At 36.4% G+C, this 21,971-nt stretch overlaps 1 pseudogene; it reads left to right on the top strand.

The window, feature by feature from the left end:
- The first annotated feature begins 348 nt into the window (after positions 1–348).
- Positions 349–21,834, top strand: LOC127959820 (divergent protein kinase domain 1A-like; annotated as a pseudogene).
- Positions 21,835–21,971: the final 137 nt, after the last annotated feature.

Here is a 21,971-nt window from a genome sequence, read left to right on the forward strand (position 1 = left end):
TATATATATATAATTTATTTATTTTTTAAGGCAATTCATACTTGTTACTTTAAATTTTAATAGATTTAATTTTAATAGCGTGTGCAAACCCTAATAGTAAGTTATAGGCCTGTTCCGTTTAGTGTATGTGTTTATTCATTGTGAAATGTTTAGAAAGGCGAGATTTTTGTGGAATAAACAGAGACCTTATTTGGAGAAAAATACTGACCACTAACATAAGTCCACCTGCCTGAACCTTCTTATCCGACACGAACAGAACCAAAGCCCTGTTAACGTGCACAAACTTCCTCAGAGTTAATCAGGTTTGTCGTAAATCGTGAGTGTGGTGCGCGTGCTCTTTCTCATCAGTGGATGTGAGCGCAGATGTTGGTCGTCGCGCGCGAGGTGCGGCGTCTGAGGAGCCTCACTACTCTTCATCATCCTCTCTCCCCATGGCGAGAAAGACCTTGGCTTGGTAAAGGACATTGTTTGCTGTAATTTGTGTTTTGTCATTCTTTAAATAGCTTTCGCCGTGCACTGATGATGTATTTGTGGTAGGTTAGTGCTGTGAAATGTGGTGTTTCAATCATGGCACGAGGTCTGACACCGTGGATCTGGCTGAAGCGACCCGTTTATATCCAGGTAAGACGCGAAAACGCATCGCGTGCAACTTGTTCATAAGTGTTTCGTTTTAGCCATCTGTGTATTTGGAATCATTTGTGTGTGAGATTTGAATGGACGAGGGGGGAAGCTGTTATCCCGTTTGGACTCTGAAGTTTTTGAAGGCATCATCTCTTCCTTAATAAGCTTTCCTCCGTCTAACTAGCTTTAATACAACGACTGAATGCATCGAGCGGCTCTTTTCAACCATTTTAGTTTTTTTTTACCTATGCATTAGCCTACAAAAAAATACCGAAATGCCATTTTTGCAACTGTACCCGTTGCTTTTCTCCGGTGGATTTCAAGGATGTGATGGATGAACTGATGTTGCTGCGTTTTATCCATCGTCGGGTCAGTTGTTGCTGTAGCAACCGCGCTGCTGTATAACATTTTTATAGTCCTGCTGAAAACATTTCTCTTAGCTTACCTGTCAAGAATGTAATGTAAAATATAAACCATGAATTCCCAAACTCATCGGGGCGCTGTGTTCATGTGCGTCAAAGACTGACGACCTCATTTTACACTTCTATTAATACTGAGCAACGTCAATACAAGCTCATGTATTTAACTCAAGAGAATAACAAACCTATTTGAACTGCTACATTAGCCTACTTGTGGGAGTCTTCAATAAGGCTTCTGCAAAGTTTTGATGTGAAATATTAAACGAATAATTCAAAAGGATATATTTAAATACATAACAGCAGTGAATGTGCGAACTGGTGTAATTGCAGAAGTGTTCCCACAGAGCCCAATATGCCTTTAGGATGTGACGGCTATTCATGCCTTTACTATTTCCACTCTTGACATGTACAAGGTTTAAAAAATATACACTAATTGCACATATATTGAATTGACAAAACGTTTTTAAAAAAATGTAAGGTATGCAATGTATGACAATGTTTTTTTTTTTTTTTTTTTTTTTTTTTACATGTGGGCTACTTATGAAATGTTATAAAATCACATTCACTGCATCATAAAAACCAACCTGTTTATGCTCATATGAATATTTGTTATCATTTATTGGCAGCAAAGTATAAAGGCTTTTAAACCATGTAGATATGTAGGCTTGAAATATCACAGATTAGCAGGACCCACAAACATTATCAGAAGAAATTGAATCTGGTAATTGCATTTATCACACATTTTTTACACACACACACACACACACACACACACACACACACACACACACACACACACACACACACACACACACACACACACACACACACTCTTTAATGTATGTATAAATTTATATAAAAAATATATATGTTTTATTTTTTTGTTTTTTTCCTTTCTCATTCTTTGGTTTCCTCACTCTTCAGTTTGTGAATAGCTGATAGTTTGGGAATAAATACATAAATAAAAGCAAATTTTTTTTAAAGGACATTATCCATTCATTTTAACAGACATTTCTGTTTACTCTAAAACACAACACAATGAAGTGCAAAATGCAAAATACAGGTTAAACACCTGTAATATATATATATGGAAAATTCTTTAATATTAATATAGTACATTGTGCCCAATTTTTACAGATTTTATTTTTTCAGTGCATGTTGTCTGTGTAAAATAAACACTTTTTCTTTAGCTGAAGAAGTCTCGTGCTACAAGGTGAAACCTGTGGTAAACAGTAATATTTTTCACATCCCTCAAAATAAAGAAAATGGCATCGGTGTTGTGGTGTGAGGCATGAGCGATTCAGACTAGGATGGCAGCATTTTGTGTATTTTCTGAAGACCATAATCTTGCTTGCTTTCAGCAGCTTAGAGACTTCCTCAGCTCTGACTGTCCTCTCACCCAGAGTCTGGCTTACTCTCTGCTGTGTGCTTGCTCATCTGAAAGACTGATGGAGAGAGTGAACGTGAGATATGAGACGTTTTATGAGCAAAATGAATCTAGATAATCACTGCTTTGCCCTGGTCCTTCCACACTATTTTAGACTGAAGCAATGATGGCTGTTCTTTGTGAATAAGACTTCACTTTCATTTCTTTTATTTATTTTAAATATAGTTCAAATAACAACATCTCTCTTAAATCCTGATGCTCTCTGAGCAGATTTCATTTTTATAGGAGGCGTATTATATTATAAATCTGTTTATCTGCCCAAAGCATCTGCTGTGATACTTTGGCCTCTGGAGCTATACTGTCCTCTCTAAATGGATGAACTCTGAATAGAATGCTTTATTTTATCTACATGAGGCATTCTATTTAGAAGTCATGCGCTCAGAGAATTTATTATAAAAAAACAGCATTATGCTTTCATACATTATATGGAAGGAATTAGAATAGCTTGCCTGATAAAATTCACGAGGCTACTGAGACTAAATGCTTCGGGACACAATAGTAATTGTTTAGGAGGTGTGTTTTTCTGTTCTACATTTTTCTCAGTCAGAGGCATGATTCACATATTTCAGATACAGAGTCCCCACAAGATAACTAAGATGGACTAAGACCCAGATAAATATAATATATGTGAACACAGGTTTATGCTTTGCTTTTGCTTTTTATTAGTGTTCTCAAGTTACAGAAACATTTAGAAGAACGATAATTAAATCGGATAATTAAATATATATATATATAATTTTTTTTTTTTTTATATATACATTTTTAAATTATGGGGGGACCATAACATTAAATATTTCAGTGACAGACTGTCTTGATATCATATTGAAGAAAAACGTGATTAAAAATACATTTCTACAAAATCAAAGTCGTACAAACAACATGCATTGAAAGAACCATAAATCAGGAAATGATGTCAGAGGGCCCAATACCTTCATAACTGTGTAAAAAAGCAGATAATTTAACCATATTTGTGGAATTAGTATAAATGTTTTTCAACATATATATTTATACATTTAAATAAAATATAAATTTTAAAATATATTTTATTTTATATTTATATATTTTAAAATATATTTAAAAGCTTTTTAGCTTTTATGACTTATATTATGCCTTTTACTCAATGGTTATAAAACGTTTTTCAAAAACAGATGAAACCATTATAAAGATTTAATTACTAACAATTGTTAATAGATCTGTTCTTTTCCTGGAAAGGCTTTTCATAGACTCAGATGTCTTCTGTGATAAGCTACTATTGTGCAGGTTTTCTTGAGACTGGTTTTAAAACCCTTTTTTTGCAAAGGTTGGGGACTAAATCATTGTGACCACCCAGTCATGAGGAAATGAGGACATTCAGAAAAGACTCCATAGGGAACATTCAGACAGAAAGTCCAGACAAACTTTCAGTTATCAAGGACAAGCGGGAAAGTAATATGAGCAGCCCAATACAAAATGACACAGTTACCCCACTGCAGTGTATTGTAGAGTTCTGGTCTCTGGTCCCGTAGGAAGATACGTTTCTTCACCCAATTCTCACCCTGGATTAGTTTCATTACACTTTTCATATGCAAGTGTATGACAAAGAATCAGCTGTTTTGGTGTTAATCATAAGAATCCAAATATACAGCATTGCAGTTCCGTGCATTGCAAGCATTGATTTGGTTTTATCAAGCAACATAAAAGAAATGCTTCAAGATATGTCCATCATGTTTCTTATTTGGCTGACTCAGTATGACTCAGTTCTATTATTTTGGATAAAACCGAATGATATCATGATGTGGTATGAGCAGAGGAATGCTACATCTAGAAATCATTTGATGAAACAAGATCATGGATGCTTTTAAAAAAGCATTTTAGTGCATCAGAAAAGAACCTTAAAATGTCATGGCCTCCAGAGTGCCTATTTACATACAATATGTGCCTGCTTAGTTTCTGTGTACACTGTTTTTTAGAGTTTATCCTACAGGTATTCACCTGTTTTGTCGTAAACAAGAAACCTTGTCCTCTTTTTTGCCATATTTCAGCACCATTTAGGGTTCTGTAAGTCAGACGACCATTCTCCTCTAATTTGTTCTTTTGGGAATAAAAAAACAGGTCTCCTATTTACTATGAGTGTCAGGTTGGTCCTCTTTGCTTCCAGTCCAACCTAGAGGAACTGTGTCACATGCTAAATGAGGTTATGTTTAAAAATATCAAATATATATTACGAGGACAGCAGGAAGACAGTTTGAGTGCATAATATATTATGGTGGTGAATTATTTTAGGGTATTAAATAAAAAATTATTGATCATTAAGATGATGTACAATGTACAATATATTTCACCTGAGTCCAGTTGTCTAAATCTCTCTGAAAAGTAAGTTAATACTTATCCAATTGCATTTTTCCTTATATTTAAAATATATTTTTTAATTAATTGACATATATAAATATATTACATACACATTAAAAATATTATTCTAATATATATATATATATATATATATATATATATATATATATATATATATATATATATGTCATCTCATGTTTTTTTCTGTCACAGGTCTGCTGTGTTGGGCAGTAGTACCACAAGGAAAGACATTCAGGTGCAGAATGACGTTTAATGTCAGAAAAGGAATCATGGGACAGATAACACTTTAAATACAGGGCATAACAAGGGTTAATTACAAGACACTGGTGAATTTAAAGACAAAGCACCTATGGGGAAAAAACTGGGTCACGGGGAGCACATGGCAGACGAACCAAGGCAGAGCCAGAGGGACGAGGGATCCCGGTGGAGCCAGTCAACTGTTGGGTCACAGCAGAGAAGAGGGAGCTAGGTGCCAGGGTGGAGCCGCTGGGTCGAAGGGTCGAGGCGGAGTTTGGTCTGTCGTTACTTGCAGCTCCGGCTCCGTGGCGATCCTCAGCTATATCGCTCCGTTTGGCAATAGCTCAACGGTTGTGGCGGGTTTGTGCTCTCTGTCATTGGTGGGCTTTGCTCTGGGTCTGGCTGTGCTCTAGATCAGGGATAGACGCTCTCCAGACATGATGGGGTGGTGGTAATTAGCCCCGATCCAGAACAGTGAGTTCAGCATCATTGTACGACATTGAAACCACAAACTCAACAGCATACTCCCAAGAAAGGCAGGTGCTTACAGACTAGGGAGGTGAACAAAGCGGCGAGGGGATTCATGGGGAAAAAAACACTTTTCTTTTCACACTTTTGCTTTTTTTGTAGGTCCGGTGTTGTCCGGTTCTGTCACAGGTCACAGTCTTTAATGAACCAAAACTGCAGGAAACACAGGGCAGACAGGAGACACACATAGTACCACACCGAGAGAAATTCAGGTACAGAATGACGTTTAACATCAGAAAAGGAAACACGGGACAGACAACACTTAAAATACAGGGCTTAACGAAGGGTAATTACAAGACAAAGGTGAATTCAAAGACATATCAACAAGAGGGAAAAAACTGGGTCACAGGGAGCACATGGGAGAAAACACAACAAAACATTTCTGACAATTTCAAGCATGTTTGATAATTATTAGGATTTAAAATGTATTTAATCTGATCCCTGTGTGGAAACACTATGTGAAAAATAAAAAAACAGTAGAAACATTCGTGACGTAGGTTTTTCCATCTCGTAAAAGAGCAGCTGCTTTGAAACGACAGCTTGTGATACAGTGAACAAAATATTTCTATGTCTAGATTATTTGTTGCTTTTGGAGTCACACATCACTGCGCGGTGGAACAAGGAGCAACTGATCGTCATTGCACATTAATCATGTGGGGTTTTTTTTCATGCTAATTCGTGTTGAACTATACTTTTTCCACCCAGTCCCAGCTTTAGGTTGATGTAAACATTTTGGACCATTGCAGTGTTGAGTCAGTGTGTAGATGAATGTGTCCCGTGGGGCAACAGGAGTGAGAGAAACGGGATGGGGTTCCTGATTGCTGGTTGTTCTCACAGAGATGAGTCAAATTAGACCTGCAGTGCCTGTGTGACGTCTGCTTCCATCAGAACGCTGCCTCTTGGGAGCAGAGAAACAGAGGGAGGAAGAGAGAGAAACAGAGCAGGAACTAACACTATCTCCCATCACACCCAGAATGCACCAGAGAAGCCTTTTCTTGTTCTTCATACCAAATATTTCCTTTAGAGAGAGAATTTTCATGTAAATGTTTTCTCTACATTTCAGGTCATTAAAAAGCCTTTTTGTTTTTGAGTTCATGCATGACAGCAGCCATCTTTCTCTCACTCTCGGTCTGTCTTTGTCACTTTTCCCTGCTCTTTTTGGTGCTTTCTCCATCTACCCGTCATTCATTGGTCTGAAGGGGAGGGGGGCATTAGGGAGAAGGCAGCAAGAAATCGCTTTATGATCATGAATTATGGATGAGTCGAGAGCAAGCTATGAAAACAAGTGTCAGTGCAAAAATTCTCCCCCACTTGATCCGCTTCTTCCGTCCTATCATCTCGCACAAGCCACTGAGGGGCTTGAGGATTAAAAGCAACAGACATGCCCTTATTATATATGGAACATTTTTGCAGAGTACCTGAAATCATAGGCTTTTGGAGAGTAAAGAGTAATGCTTGAAGCTGTTTGCACTAGGAGGTTGATAACATTGTAAGCTTCTGAGGACCTATCAAGTGTTGGCCCCTCTGTGGTTCATCTCCTACAGAATAGAGACACTGCTGTCAAACCAAACAAGCTGTCAAACCCTTAGGGGAGACAGTGTAATCTTTTACGTTCACATTTACATTTCAGCCTTTGGCAGATTAATCTTCAGTCATATTCCAGAAACAAAATGGTTTATTGCTTATTCAGATGATTCAAGAAAACAAGTGATAGCGGATCCATTTACTTCAGTTTTGTGATACGTTTTGGTAAATGGTAAATTGTTTAAAGGGGCCCTTCAGATATCATACATTTATCTTGATCTTGCAGAACTCAAAACGTCTCATCCCGCTAGAAATAGACCATCTATTGAATCTAAACTGCAAGAATGGCTTGTAACTTTAATAAATTAGCTAGATAAATATATTATGACATATAACTGTCCACATTTGCATGTCAGTGGTGACTTTTTGGTATTCAGAAACCTGACCTGCCCAGTCACAGAGAACCAGGGTAAATTGTATTTTTTCATTTTTTTTAGTAACACTTTAGTTTAGGGACCAATTCTTACTATTATCTAGTTACTTATTAGAATTCATGAAAATTGGTTCCCAAACTAAACTTTTTTTTTTAATATTATTGACTTTTTTACTAATTTTGCAAATATCAATTATTTTATTTAATAACGATGCATTAAATTGACCTAAATCACATTAGAATGATTTCTGAAGGATTGTGTTACCCTGAAGACTCAAGTAATGGCTGCTGAAAATTCAGCTTTGTCATGGCAAGAATAAATTACATTTAAAATATGCTAAAATAGAAAATATATATTTTTTATTGTAATAATATTTCACAAAAAAACTGAATTTTTGATCAAATAAATGCAGCTTCAATGAGCATTAGAGACCTATTAGAAACTATTTTTATTTTTTTAATCAGACCCAAACTTTTTAACAGTACTGTCTATTATATAGAAATAATAGCAAAAAAATATATTTCGAGTGCTCTGATTGTCTGTAGCATTTGCTCCTTTGTCTTCTCTGACTAAATTGTAATGGTCCCATAGGATGTAAAAAAGTAATATTAAGAGAACACAGCAAAGCCAAAAAAAAAAAAAAAAAAAGATTTTGATATGTATAAACTGATATATATATATATTTTTAAAACACACTTAAAAAAAACTGCATCCCTTTACCGTTTGTTTAGCATTTCAGTACTTTTGTCCTGTCACAATGTGATGCACGCCTTGCAAAGGACTGTTTTTGACTGATAGTGCAACTATATCGGACAGCAAAATCCCCCCAAAAAACCTGACTAACATTCTAAGACCCTGATTCACTTATTCTCAGGCTGGTCAGCAGTGGGTTGAATGTAGCTTTGAGAATAGCAGTGGTTCTTTGAAGATGTAGACTTACCCTGCATGTCTGTAGAACAGTTCTGATTAAAACGTTAGATGAAAGCCTTTGAGGGTCATTGGGATACCACTGTCTCTGCCCACCTTTTCCACAGCCACTGGTCTTCACTCACTCAGCCACTAATGAAAAGCAGACACAAAGCCTCAATCAATAACCTCTCATTACCTACTTCTGTTTGGCTCTCCCTTTGGTGATGGCTGATGTTGGCCTTAGGATGAACATGCCACATTAGCTGAGTTGAAATGAATGTCTCTCTGCATTGACTGAAAAGGTCAGGTGTGGGGTTGCTTTGTTTGCGAAGTGCTGCACTTGTAATGGAGCAGGGATACATTTGTTACAAGAGGATCGATCTGGAATACAATGCATTTTGGCAATGAGCATTACAGCATGTCTCAGTGAGCCAAACGATTGGAGTACTTACTGGTTTAAACAGACTTTTGTGCATACACGCTTGAGTGCATATCGAGGTGAAGACAGACTCATGGGAGGGCAGCAAAGAAACAGACAGTAAGCTTTTAGTTGTACATTTAAAGTTGAAGTTTGTATTTTCTGAATGAGTTCAAACAGCTGATTATAATCATCACAATAATCCACAAGCAATCCACAATACTAAATGAACATCTTGAGAAGTGAAAAGATGCATGTTTGTAAGAAACAAATCCACCATTATAGAGTTTAACTTTAAATACACATTTATACAAATTCTAAATTAAAAAGACATTTCATGATAGTTTTTTTTTATTGTTGTTTTTTTTTTTTAATCAAAAATTGATATTCAGAAACTGTTATAAAAATGGAATATTGAGAATGAAATTATTGAAGCAAGACAAAAAAGTTGCAAAGTAGAAATGGAAAGTATCAACAAATATTTGCTTCTATATCGTGATGTACATCCGGGTAAAAAATATTATCAGAAAATAATATATATATATATATATATATATATATATTGTTTGTTGATTAGATGACAGATCTGAATTCAAGCCTGCAGTCAGTTGTAAGGAAGGGCAATACTAAATGATTGAAGATGTTCAGCATAGATCACTAGAGAAAAGTCGGCTGTTTCACCCTGTCAGATTGAGACATGACATTATGATTAAACATGCATTTAAAAAAATAGATATGAAAAATGTTACATGTATACTGAGTTAGTTGGTGTAATCTTATATATATAAAAAAATCTACTTTGCTAACTGCTTCTCAAAATCTTGGTATGAGCAACAAAGTCATGTGTTGACATTAAATTTGTGGTGCAAAAAAAAAAAAGAAAAAGGAAAAGATATAGGGAGATTGTCTGCAGACCCTCATGACTGTATGTCAAGATTAGATTAGTCAGTCTTTAAAAAAAAACTGATAAACTATTAATGACATGAAAAAATTTGCTCTGTTTCTAAAATTTCACATGATGCAAATATACAAAAATGTAATAATATTTATTCATTGATTCATAATCTTGTAAAGATGCTTTTTATTGTAAAGATTAAATGTAAAAAAATTCAAAATATATTTTTTATGTGTTCAAGATGGTTACACTACATTAATCAATAAATTGTAACAAAACATCAATACAAAAAGTGCATTTATAGAATAGATATTTCCTTTTTTTTATTTGGACACTCTTATTTACCATTTACCCATTTCAGTGACGATGTACTAACACATCATCAATTAGCGATCTAATTAAGGCTCTTAGTGTACCTCAAAGTGCCGATAGACAGGACCATGTTCTTAAAGCCAATACTTATAATAACAGAGCTCTCCAAAGTATTAAATGGAAGTTGTAATGAAGTGCATTGGTCCTAACGTGGCTCTCATCCTCCACACATGCATAATAAAATGTTTGCGCCTCTATGCCGTATCTACTCCCCCATAAAAGGCTGAGCCACAGACTCATGTTGTTCAGAGCCTTATGTGGACTTTTCTCTCCGTCTTGTGATTGGAATTCCACACAGTCTTCAGTTCGCCTGAGAGCTGAGAGTGATGTGGGGGCCGCTGCTGAATTTTTCACACCGTCTCCGCCACATCGCCTGTGAGTTCACAGCAGCAGAGCATCCAAATACTGTTTGACACATACAGACATGTGTCCACTGACCAGCATGATCTCAGTCTACTAAACTACAAGAGCTTTCTGACACAGCGATCCTCTGTTAATTCAAAGTGCTGCCATGGAAACACTTCCTGTCACAAGGGGGAGACCCATCATCCCGAGTGGCAAACTAAGAAGCTATATATCAAACTCCCTCTGTTTGATATATGAGCTACTGCTTGATACGCAAGAAGCAGAACGTTATTTGTGTTGTCTCGCTGAAAAAAAAAAATACAAATAACCGTTTAACTTGATTTCGGGTACATTTTACCAAGTTTTTCCAGGGCATAATGGGTAAATCTTGTTTTCCATAGCAACAAGGTTATGTATTCCTGGAAGATAAGACTTGATCGGATTAACTGTTTTAATTATGTTTGTGGACTGACTGATTTGATCATCTCTGCTCTCGTTATCTTTGGGAAGTCTTTGTCAGGCTTTCTTAGCTCTTTTCTCATTATACAAGATGTGAGTGTATTCGCAGTTTACAGCAGTATGTGAGAACATAATGAGCATGTGAGAAGATCAGAAATATGCATAGCGCTAACTGGAGACATTAAACGAATTACCTGCAGCTGCAGCTGAGTTTTGTGAATCGTACTGAAGAGAAATGGGTCATTCTGAGGAAGTGGTGCCTTTTGAGGCTGAATTTAATTTTTTGGAATTTGATATTGGGGTACTACCATGTAGAGGTGTGGCTTACTATTGCTTTTTTTTTCTCTCAATGGAAGATTCTTAAAGGTTTACTTCACCCCAAAATGAAAATGCTGTCAGCAATTACTCATCCTCAAGACGTTCTAAACCTGCATGATTTTTGTTCTTCGGCATTTAGCGTAATTGTTTTTGAGTGATCTATCCCTTTAAATAACTGATGCTTCAACCTTGAGAAATATTAATAATTATTTATTATTTTATTACTAATCAATACAGATATCCATTCAGTAATAATGAAATAATATAGAAAATTTGAGAAGTTGTATTATATTTTAATTGAAAATATGTATATAATATATTTATATTCATATGTTTCGCACACACACACATAGTATATACATATTTCCATATAAGTATAATACTAAGTAATAAGTAATACTGTTACGTAGATTAAAGATTCTTTATTTGAAATCAAATTATAAGAATTGTAAAGCTTTTAAATCGTTTTAAACTTTTAAGCCAACAGACATCAGCCAAATAAGAAGAAGAGGATGGCAGTGTGAGGAATTCAGTGATGAGAGACTGTGAAAGCAGGAATGAATGATTGATGAATGATGAATGAACCTCTTCTCCCAAACCTTGACTTTGGGGTTGGGGAAGACTGGCTGCCTACAAAACTGAGCATTCTGTCAGGCGATTGCCATGGTGACAGCTCCTCTGGGCCTTGCAAGGTATGAAAGGCTGTACAGGACGCTGACCTGCCACAACTCTCTAATGCCTGTCATCCTGGCTTAGTGAGGCAGTGAGTTTGAGATGGTGGTGAGGGGGGAGAGACCCTGAAGGGCATGAGATTTAAAGAGTAGAGTAAGATGGATTCTCAGATGGAAATGGCAGAATTGCATCTCGCTGAGTGCCTGAAGCGAAGAGGGAGTGATGGCCTGTCATTAAGGGGAGCCACTGAAGAAAGAGACAGTGTAAGAGAGAGAGGTATCAGATTAAATTAGAGGCAGACTAACGGATAAGACCAATGATAGGGGGACTAAGGACCTCATTTCAAAATGAGTAGTAAAAAAAAAAAACACAGATCATCTCAGTTCTGCGGGCTGTAGCCACACTAGACTCTCTGGACCTGACCAAAATTTCAATTGGAAGCTAGAGGGGCAGTTCAGAGATTGAGGTTTGGTCCAGCCAGTCGGGACTTGAAATCAATCTACTTTATATTATTGGCATTTTGGTTATTGGTTTAGATCAGCTCGGGGTAGGATATTGGTGTTTGTACGTCTCCAGGCTCTGAAAATAACTGGATTTACTTGATCAAAATAGAGGGCAGATTAAATCTTACTCAGGCTTGTACCATGAAATAGGAGGCTGATTAAAAGAGGCTTACTGTTAGTTAGAAATTTGGATGTTCTCTGAGATAAAATGTCAGTGCAAGAGAGAAACTGGAGAGCTCGTATACTGTGCCATAAGCAATATTGACTGAAAAGAAAAGGAAAGTCCATCACTGTCAAACTCATGTCTCATCATCACTAAAAGAGAGAATAAGAGGCTCCATGAGGTCTGTTATTTGTCGGCTAAGCTCTTGCACTATGCATAATTGGCAACTATTACTGATATGGTATGAGATCATTCACTCTAGAGCAATTAAAGATTGCAGGGCAAATGGGAGCATCATTAACCATCATCAACTGTGTGCCTCTATTATATATAATCACTACAATCTCACTCTCGCTTGCTGTAAAAAGTATAAATAAATACATAAATGTTGTATGTATTTATTATTTGATAGCTTTGCATGTGGGTTATTTTACACTATAATATAATCAATGATTATATAAACATCTTAACAGAATTTATGACAAAAAAAATCAATAAATATACTTAGAACAGAAAATATGATTAGATCAAGCTGATCTGACACAAACAGTGTGCTATTTTTATTTATTTATGTCAGTCAGCTAAGTTATTAGCTAATGCAATTCTTGGCCATTTTGAAATGATGATTTATTGGTCTAATACAATTTTGCAATTCAGTGTTTACACACAAAGTACCTCACCAGCACAGTGATATATAGATTTAAGTGAAGTAAGCAAACATGGTTCCACTTTATATTAGGTAGCCTTAACTATGTATGTACTACTTACATTTAAATTAATGAGTTGATATAATGCACTTATTGGGTGCATAAATGTTTTACAATGCTCTTATATGAAATAATACCTGTATGTAATTACATCTGTAATCATAAATTCAATTACAATGTTGACCCATCCCTTACACTTTAAAGGAGCCATATGACATTGTTGCTAAAAAGAACATTATTTTGTGTATTTGTAATGCAATTTTTTTGCCGTTTTTGCCGTTCAAGGTTCAAAAAGCACATTATTTTCCACAGAATGTACTTTTCCCCGCCTTGCTGAAACGCGTACAATTTTACAAAGCTCATCATTCTGAAAAGCGAGGTGTATGCTGACTGGCCAGCTATCCAGTGTGATGTGATTGGCCGAAATCCTCAAGCGTGTGACGTAAATGTTATGCCCCTTACAATACTGTGTTGCCGTATCCCTGCATGACAAGACAAAAACAATAAAACCCATTATAAACTAGGCATTTCTTGCATGATTATAATGACTTATAATGTCTTTTTACACATTGTGTTGCATATTGCGCTGCTTAAAAATAAAACCAATCAATAATTGAGTTTTAATCATCAGTGGCAAATTCTTTAAATATGACAACGTATTTCCAGAAGTGCCAGACTGTCCTTGCAAAGTTGGAATTGCACCACTTTATAGAAACTGACACTGGCATTATGGAATATTTGGGTTGAACTGTTCTGGGACAGTGTTGTACATACAACTTAACCACCGATTTCTAGTTGTGTCCTCTTTTGGAAGGTCAAACAAAGTAGTTGCAGCTGCAACAGCGAGAATGAAAGTTACCCCTTGTTTCTTGCATGAACATTTGGACGGCATTATGCAAATCTTCCCACATCCTGACGAAGACATGTAGGGGTGTGTAAGAACGAGCTGTTTTAGGTAGGCATAGTTGACTCTTAACTTTTATAAAGAATATCTCTTTGGATTTGAGACTTTAGTCTTTGCAACTTTACAGATCTTCTTTATGCACCAAAAGCTTTTAACTCTCCAAAGAGAAAGGAAACATATAAATCTAATCATATGACCCCTGTAACCCACACTTAAACCTACCCATACCACCAAACCTGTTTCTAACCCTCCCTGTATCCCACCTCGATAGCAGCAAAAGCATTTTGGGTAGCACTTTATATTACTGTATGTGTACTTACATATCCTTACTGTATACCTACCAAAGAAAGTACTGTAACACAAGGTAACTACATGGGATAGGGTTAGGTTTAGGGTTAGGTTTAGGGGTAGGTTCAGGGTTAGTACCTAGTTATTACCTAGTTATTGTAATTACTATAATAAGTATGTAGTATGTACATAAGGAACAGGACAGTAAAATAAAGTGCTACCATGTTTTGCAATACAATATAAACACAATAAGTACATTTGACTTACTGTTTATATAAGTACATAGTAGTTAATGCCTGCTCATATAAAGTGGGTCTGCAAACACATTTAGCAATGTTGACCTCATTCGCACTCAAGCACAGAATAAATAATAAATGAATTCGTTGAAAAAGAAGATAAAAGTTATATGTACAGATCACCAGGAGAACATCTGAACTTGAGACTGAACCTAAAAACTCGTACAGTATATTAATATCTATACCATCATGTGACCTCTCTCTACTTAATGATTGTACTGTGCTGGTTAGGTCTATCATACACACAATGGTTAAACACTAGCTACATTAATAAAGAGATATATGGCTGCAATTGCTGCGATTAATAATTTAGCATTTCTTATAAATTTTACAAGCAGTATAGCTGTTTGCACTGAGCCGAGCAAAGTTCAGCAAACTGTTCCTCTGAGGTTTGCTTTGCACTGAGAAACTGTGTTTTCCAGTTCCAACTAAATAACAGTCATAAATAGTCACTATATTTTACATCACCTCATGGCCTTCATTATTCGGCTTTAATGTGGGAATTGCACTTTCTTATTTATCTGATTTAAAATCCATGGTAATCCAGTCATATTACTGTAGCTCTATTTTTCAGTTCTGTTAGTGGAGATGTTCTTTTCATCTGTCATATTAGCACGACACATTGCCGTCTTCTTCCTTAGTTGTTTGTTTTTGCTCTTGTTGACCTGGGTGAAGGTGTTTGCATGATGATCAACTTAAACTCTGAATACAGGTGATAAAGTGCTCGGCAAACAACTGCTATACACAAAGTGCTTCCTAAAACACAAAACAATAGACACCAGATCTACAGTGTTTCTCATGGAGCTACTGCAGGCTATCAGGCTCAGCTAAAAGGCCCATTCCTCCTCCTCATCACAGGAGGAGAAGTTCTATTAGCTCCGATTTGGCAGACGAGGAAAAGTGAGACTACAGAGGGATTTCAGTGTTGCTGAAATTAGCTGTCAGTGTGCTACCCCGCTCACGCAAATGTTTGCTTGTAGTTTCAGGCGAGCTTTGACTCCAGGACCTCATTTGGAATCTCTTTCTAAGTCCTGACGGTACATCTCTTTTAAAATTTGCAATTATTTTGAAGATGAAGCTGTAACATGCATTAGACGGCTTTGATTCTAATGTCCAGAGGAAGTTCTGCCAACAGGAAAAAATTAATACAAAAATGAAAAAGACTCAACCACTGAAGCAAAATGGTCAGGATTAAAAAAAAAAAAAAAAAAAAAAAAAAAAAATATATATATATATATATATATATATATATATATATATATATATATATATATATATATTTATTTATTTATTTATATATATATTTATTTATTTATTTATTTATTTATATTATTTTGCATCATAAGTTTGTGATAAATTGTTGTGTTTTAAAAATCAGAAGAAAATTATATTTCAAATACTGAGGGGGATATTTATAGTGGATCACATCCTGTGTGGCTGTCAAGATGATAGTTTCCTACTCTTCTGGGCTTTAAAAGGTCACACATAAATAAAAGATGATAGAATTTTCCTGGGTTTAGTACCTCATAGGTTAAATCTATTAAATAAATGATATTGTTCAGTTACGCAAGTAATCAATGCATACAGTTTAGCATTGTGCTGAAATAGAAAGCTATGATTAATACAAAAAATTCTTACAGAAACTGTACTGAACATGTGGAACTTAAAACTAGATTTTTGAAACGTCTTTTCACTAAGCTATGTTGCTTTCATCTGGTTTTTAGCAGTCCTGCCCCTTATTGCCACCATCGCAGAAGAACCTCCAGCAAACTGTATCGGCACATAATCAGCACACATTAGCATCTTCAAATTTGCCTACACTCTTAAAAAAAATAAAGGTGCTTAAAAGGTTCTTCACAGCAAAACCATAGAGGAACCATTTTTGGTTCCATAAAGAACCATTCAGTCAAAGGTTCTTTAAAGAACCATCTCTTATGTTAATGGTTCTTTATGGAACCATTTAGACAAAAAGGTTATTCTATGGCATTGTGAAGCACCTTTATTTTAAAGAGTGTAGTACTAAAATCAAACCTTCACTGCATAGTCTGTAACTGTCAAAGTTTTCAGCATCTATTATAAATCGTTTAATAATGAAATATTATACCAATATGAATATCAACAAAACCTTTTTAGGTTTTTCAGTTAATATTTGGAGATATTTTGTAAAAGGAATGCATTTTTCTGCATGGTTACATTGTCTCTTTGTTTGTGCACAGGCCCGGTTCTCCTACCTACACATGAAGTACCTGTTTTTTTCCTGGTTGGCTGTTTTCGTGGGAAGCTGGGTAGTGTATGTGGAATACTCTTCATACACAGAGTTGTGCCGTGGACATGAGTGCAAGAACTCTATTGTGAGTTTTAAGTTCTTAGCTAGATGTTAAGTAATTGTTGAACAAAATAGCACAACATTTTAATGCTGATTCGATGCTGTGTATATATACAGTATATTTGATTTTTAAAGAGGAAACAAAATTACTGGGTGCACCTCTACAGCTGTTGAATCCTCTTTGCACACATTATTTACTAAAGGGAGCCATCTAGAGGAGAGTGATTACGAAAGAGACACTTGCTAAAGAAATGGATCAGGCAATCTTTGGGGAGTACTGTGTTGTGGAATAAAAAGGGATAATGCAGCGTAGATTCGGATGTATGTGTGTCTTCATGTCTTCCAGTGCGATAAATACCAGAAGGGGGTGATCGATGGTTCAGCCTGCAGCAGCTTGTGTGAGAAGGACACTCTTTATTTGGGAAAGTGTCTATCTGCCAAACCCGGCAATCAGGTCAGACACAGCAGATTGTTGTTGCTTCTTAATATAACACTGTAATACTTGTTTGATCTTTTAAAAAATGTTGTCTACTGAACCATGCTTTTGATTATCTGGGTCTGCACATACATTTATTTGCATGCACAGTATCATGAGAGTAAGGATGAATAAAATACATCCGCTCTCTCTTTCTTGCTACTTTCTTTGTTTAGGTATATTCTGGCAGTTGGGGGGATATGGAAGGAATCATAAAGTGCCAGATGGAGGAGGACCCTCATTACGATTTGGGTACAGAACTGGAGCCCCGAAAAGAATACGCCTCATTTAACAGGCCAACCAAAGGGACATCAATGGAGAAGTTCAAAGAGATGGTTTTCAACCATCTAAAGGTCTCAAATCCCATGCTGTACTGAAATACAATATTGCTTTAATGTTATATGCTTTTAAAAACGGTGCTTTTAACATTTACATTAATATTTAGTAATTTTTCAGATGCTTTTATCCAAAGCGACTTACAATTGGGGAATACATAAAGGGATTATTCTTAACAGTCAAACAGACACAGGACATGCTCGTAATACCAAGTTTCAGGCATTGTTCAACTTCCAAATAAGTACAAACTAGAAAGGGAAGGAATAAATACAGAGAAAGACAAATATTATTATTATAAATTTTTAAATAAATTTAGGATGAAGTCAAGTAGTGTTGAAAGTGATGAGTTTTCATTTGTCGGTTGAAAATTGTCAGGGATTCAGCACTCCGGGTGGAGTGGGATGATCATTTCACCAGCCAGGAATGGTGAACGAGAATGTTCTGGAAAGTAATTTTGAGCCTCTATGATGGTACCACGAGGCGTCGCTCACTTGTAGATCTCAGAAATCTGGAGGGGATGTAAATTCATAATAGTAAGTTGAAGTAGGTGGGTGCTGAGCCTCTGGTTGTTCTATGCAAGCATCGATGTTTTAAACTTAATGCGAGCCGCAACCGGTAGCCAGTGCAAGGAGATATGGAGAGGTGTAACATGGGCTCTTTTGGGCTTGTTGAAGACCAGTCATGCTGCTGCCTTCTGAATCATTTGTAGAGGTTTGATTGTACTTGATGGAAGTCCAGCCAGAAGAGCATTGCAGTAGTCCAGCCTAGAAATGAAAAGGGCCTGGACAATAAATTGTGCAGCATGCTCTGTTAGAAAGGGCCTGATCTTTCTGGTGTTGTGCAATTCAAACCTGCAAGATCGAGCAATCTTTGGAATGTGGTCTTTGAAGGTCAGCTGGTCATCAAAGATTACACCAAGATTTCTGACCGAAGTTGATGGGGTAATTGAACATAGCTGGATGTTGAAATCAAACTGTAGAGTCGGAATGCCAGGGATAACAAGAAGCACAGTCTTTGCCTGGTTGAGCTGTAGGCTAATTTCTTTCATCCATGCCAAGATGTCCGCCAAGCAGCCTGAGATCCGTGCTGCTACTGTTGGATCATCTGGTTGGAAGGAGAGATAGAGCTTTGTGTCATCAGCATAGCAATGGTATGCTGAGAAGACATGTATGATGGGTCCCAGTGATGTAGTGTTTAAGAAGAAGAGGAGGGGGACCAAGAACGGACCCCTGAGGAATGCCAGTGACCAGCTGATGTGCTTTGGATACTTCCCGTCCACCAAGCCACCCTGAAATACATACTAGTTAGATAGGATTCAAACAGTGAAGTTGAATCCCTGTGATGCTCAGTGATGAGAGGGCAGCAGGAGGATCAGATGATTGACATTGTCAAAAGCTGTAGATAGATCCAGCAGAATAAGACCTGAGTTTGCTCAGACCAGCTCCTGGCAGATTTTGTTATAACTTTGTAATTTTAATAATCTATTAGGCTGCAGGAATGTTTAAACATATTCTGTGGCATACTGCAAATCTTTGGGGCTGTGATGATCATGCAAATGTATTCTATTAAATATAATTATTAAATCATCTGCTTTTCCTATGCTGAAATATTCTCTGTTTGTGGGGGGCTACAGGTGGGCTAGCACATTTTTGTCTAGTAAATATTTGTTTGAGACATTAATATTATAAATAATAATAATAATAATATAAAATAAAAACATTAGTAGTATTAAATAAAATATTTGAATTTTTAATCATTTTAATTAAAAAATGTTAAAACATCTGCACTTGTGTATGTATGTGAGCTGAAGGTCTGAAGTGGTTGAAAATAATTTGTTTACAGTTTTAACCCTTTTTTAACCTTTAAATTTATGTAAAACATGCATTATCTATTCTCCATGAACTAGGCATGAAGAAAGTTATTTTCATAGACTGGAAGAACTTGTATACTAAGACATATCTTCAACTATTATTAATTCATTACAATGGCACCTTTTCCCCTTGCAGGCAAAAGCAGGAGACCAAGCCAACTTAGCAGATTTGGTTACCCTTGTACTTGGAGTTGCAGACAGCAACAGGGATGGACAGATCTCCCTGTCAGAAGCACATTCAGCTTGGGCTTTATTGCAGCTGAATGATTTCCTGCTCTCCATAGTGCTACAGGAGCGAGAGCACACTCCCAGACTGCTGGGCTTCTGTGGGGACTTGTATGTGATGGAGAAGGTGCCTTACGTACCACTCTATGGCATCAGCCTTCCATGGATGGTAGAGCTGTGGATGCCAGCTAGTCTGCGACGGAGTATCGACCAGTGGGCTGCCCCATCATGGCCTCGCAAGGCTAAGATAGCCATTGGTCTGTTTGAGCTCGTTGAAGATCTCTTCCACGGCACATTTGGAAGTTTCCTCATGTGCGATGTAAGTGCTACAGGGTTTGGTTACACAGAGCGCCATGATATAAAGGTGGTAGATGCAAGGCGTATTGTTCCCGAAGTTGCTTTCCAGAAAGTGATGCGTGAAAAGAGGTGTGAAGAGGACAGTGACTGTATGTATGGACGGGACTGCCTCACTTCCTGTGATCTCACAAAGCACCGCTGCACTACGGAGGTCACACAGCCTAATCTGGCAAAAGTGTGTAGCACACTGAAGGACTATCTTCTGTATGGTGCACCATCAGACATTAAAGATGAACTGGACAAACAGTTGTATGCCTGCATTGCTCTCAAAGGCGCAAGCGAACAGATGGAAATGGAACATTCCTTGATTCTCAACAACCTCAAAACTCTACTTTGGAAGAAGATATCTCACACGAAGGACTCATAATGATATATAGAACTAAGTTATTGTTATTATACAGAACAAATGAGATATGAACAAGAGACTGGTATCGGAGCATCCATGATTTGCCTAATGTAATTATATATTTTTATTTCTGGCCTCCATTTGCAGAGTACTGTCAATATAGCCTTTGTGGCACCTTGTTTTGTTACATTACCCAATCTTGACTCAGTCCCAAATTATAAAAGCTTAGGCTGCAGAGAGATACTGCCTCTGCTAATGCATGTCCTCCACTGCCAAAAGAAAGCGCCAAATTTTAATTCTTCCTGTGGATTCTTGTTCGGGAAACTGAGACAATCAGGCTGTCTAGTCCAGAGGTTTTCGAACTGAGACAGATGACCTGTTTTTGACACATTTTTTTAAAACAAAATTTATTTTATGGCAGTCTAAAGTTAACAAATTTAGAAATATTTAACAATTAATCATATATATATATATATTTGATTTGTAATAAATTTTTTATGATTTCTAAAGATTGGTCAGAAATGATAAATTTTATTTTACTCACAGTCCAGGTTTGAAAAAAAAGTTCTGAACCTAATTCAAAGTAAATACTGTAAATAATATTTGTATAAGTTGCTTTTGCTTTAGTACAGCAATAACATTTCCTTATACATGAAAATATACATCACTTTGACAGGGATAATTTAGGAATCACTTGGCATCAGAAATTATGAAAACCCCTGCTCTAGTCTGCAGATGATATACAATCCAGATTTCAGAACACTTCAATCTTTTCAGTTGAACTACAAAGGATCTGAAAATTATTTGCATGAATTATAATATTCAGACTGAACGTGGTTACTCAATACAATAGGTTAGAACAATTATGTTGTCAATTTTGTCAGTCAAACTACCACAAACATGTTCTAAAGAGATGACCTGTTCATGAAAGTTTAAATGTTAATTTTGATAGGCCATTTTCAGTTATTGTTATGCAAGTGCTTCGTTTTTACATTTAATCTTTGTTTTGAATGCATTGGTATATACACTTGTACCCTTAAGTTAGGACTCAGGGCCCTTTTAAAAAGGTAAAAGTGTATTTTGAACCTCAAGTCCGGCTGTTTTTGATTTATTCACTCATTCAGAGAAGAGGGTTGACTGAAGTATTGTGGACAGAAAGAAAAGATTATGTCATCGTTTTAATTCTGTAAATTCTAATGGTTTCTCCTAAAGTCACACAGATGCAAAA

Source organism: Carassius gibelio, chromosome B6, assembly GCF_023724105.1.
Source record: "Carassius gibelio isolate Cgi1373 ecotype wild population from Czech Republic chromosome B6, carGib1.2-hapl.c, whole genome shotgun sequence".
NCBI lineage: Eukaryota > Metazoa > Chordata > Actinopteri > Cypriniformes > Cyprinidae > Carassius > Carassius gibelio.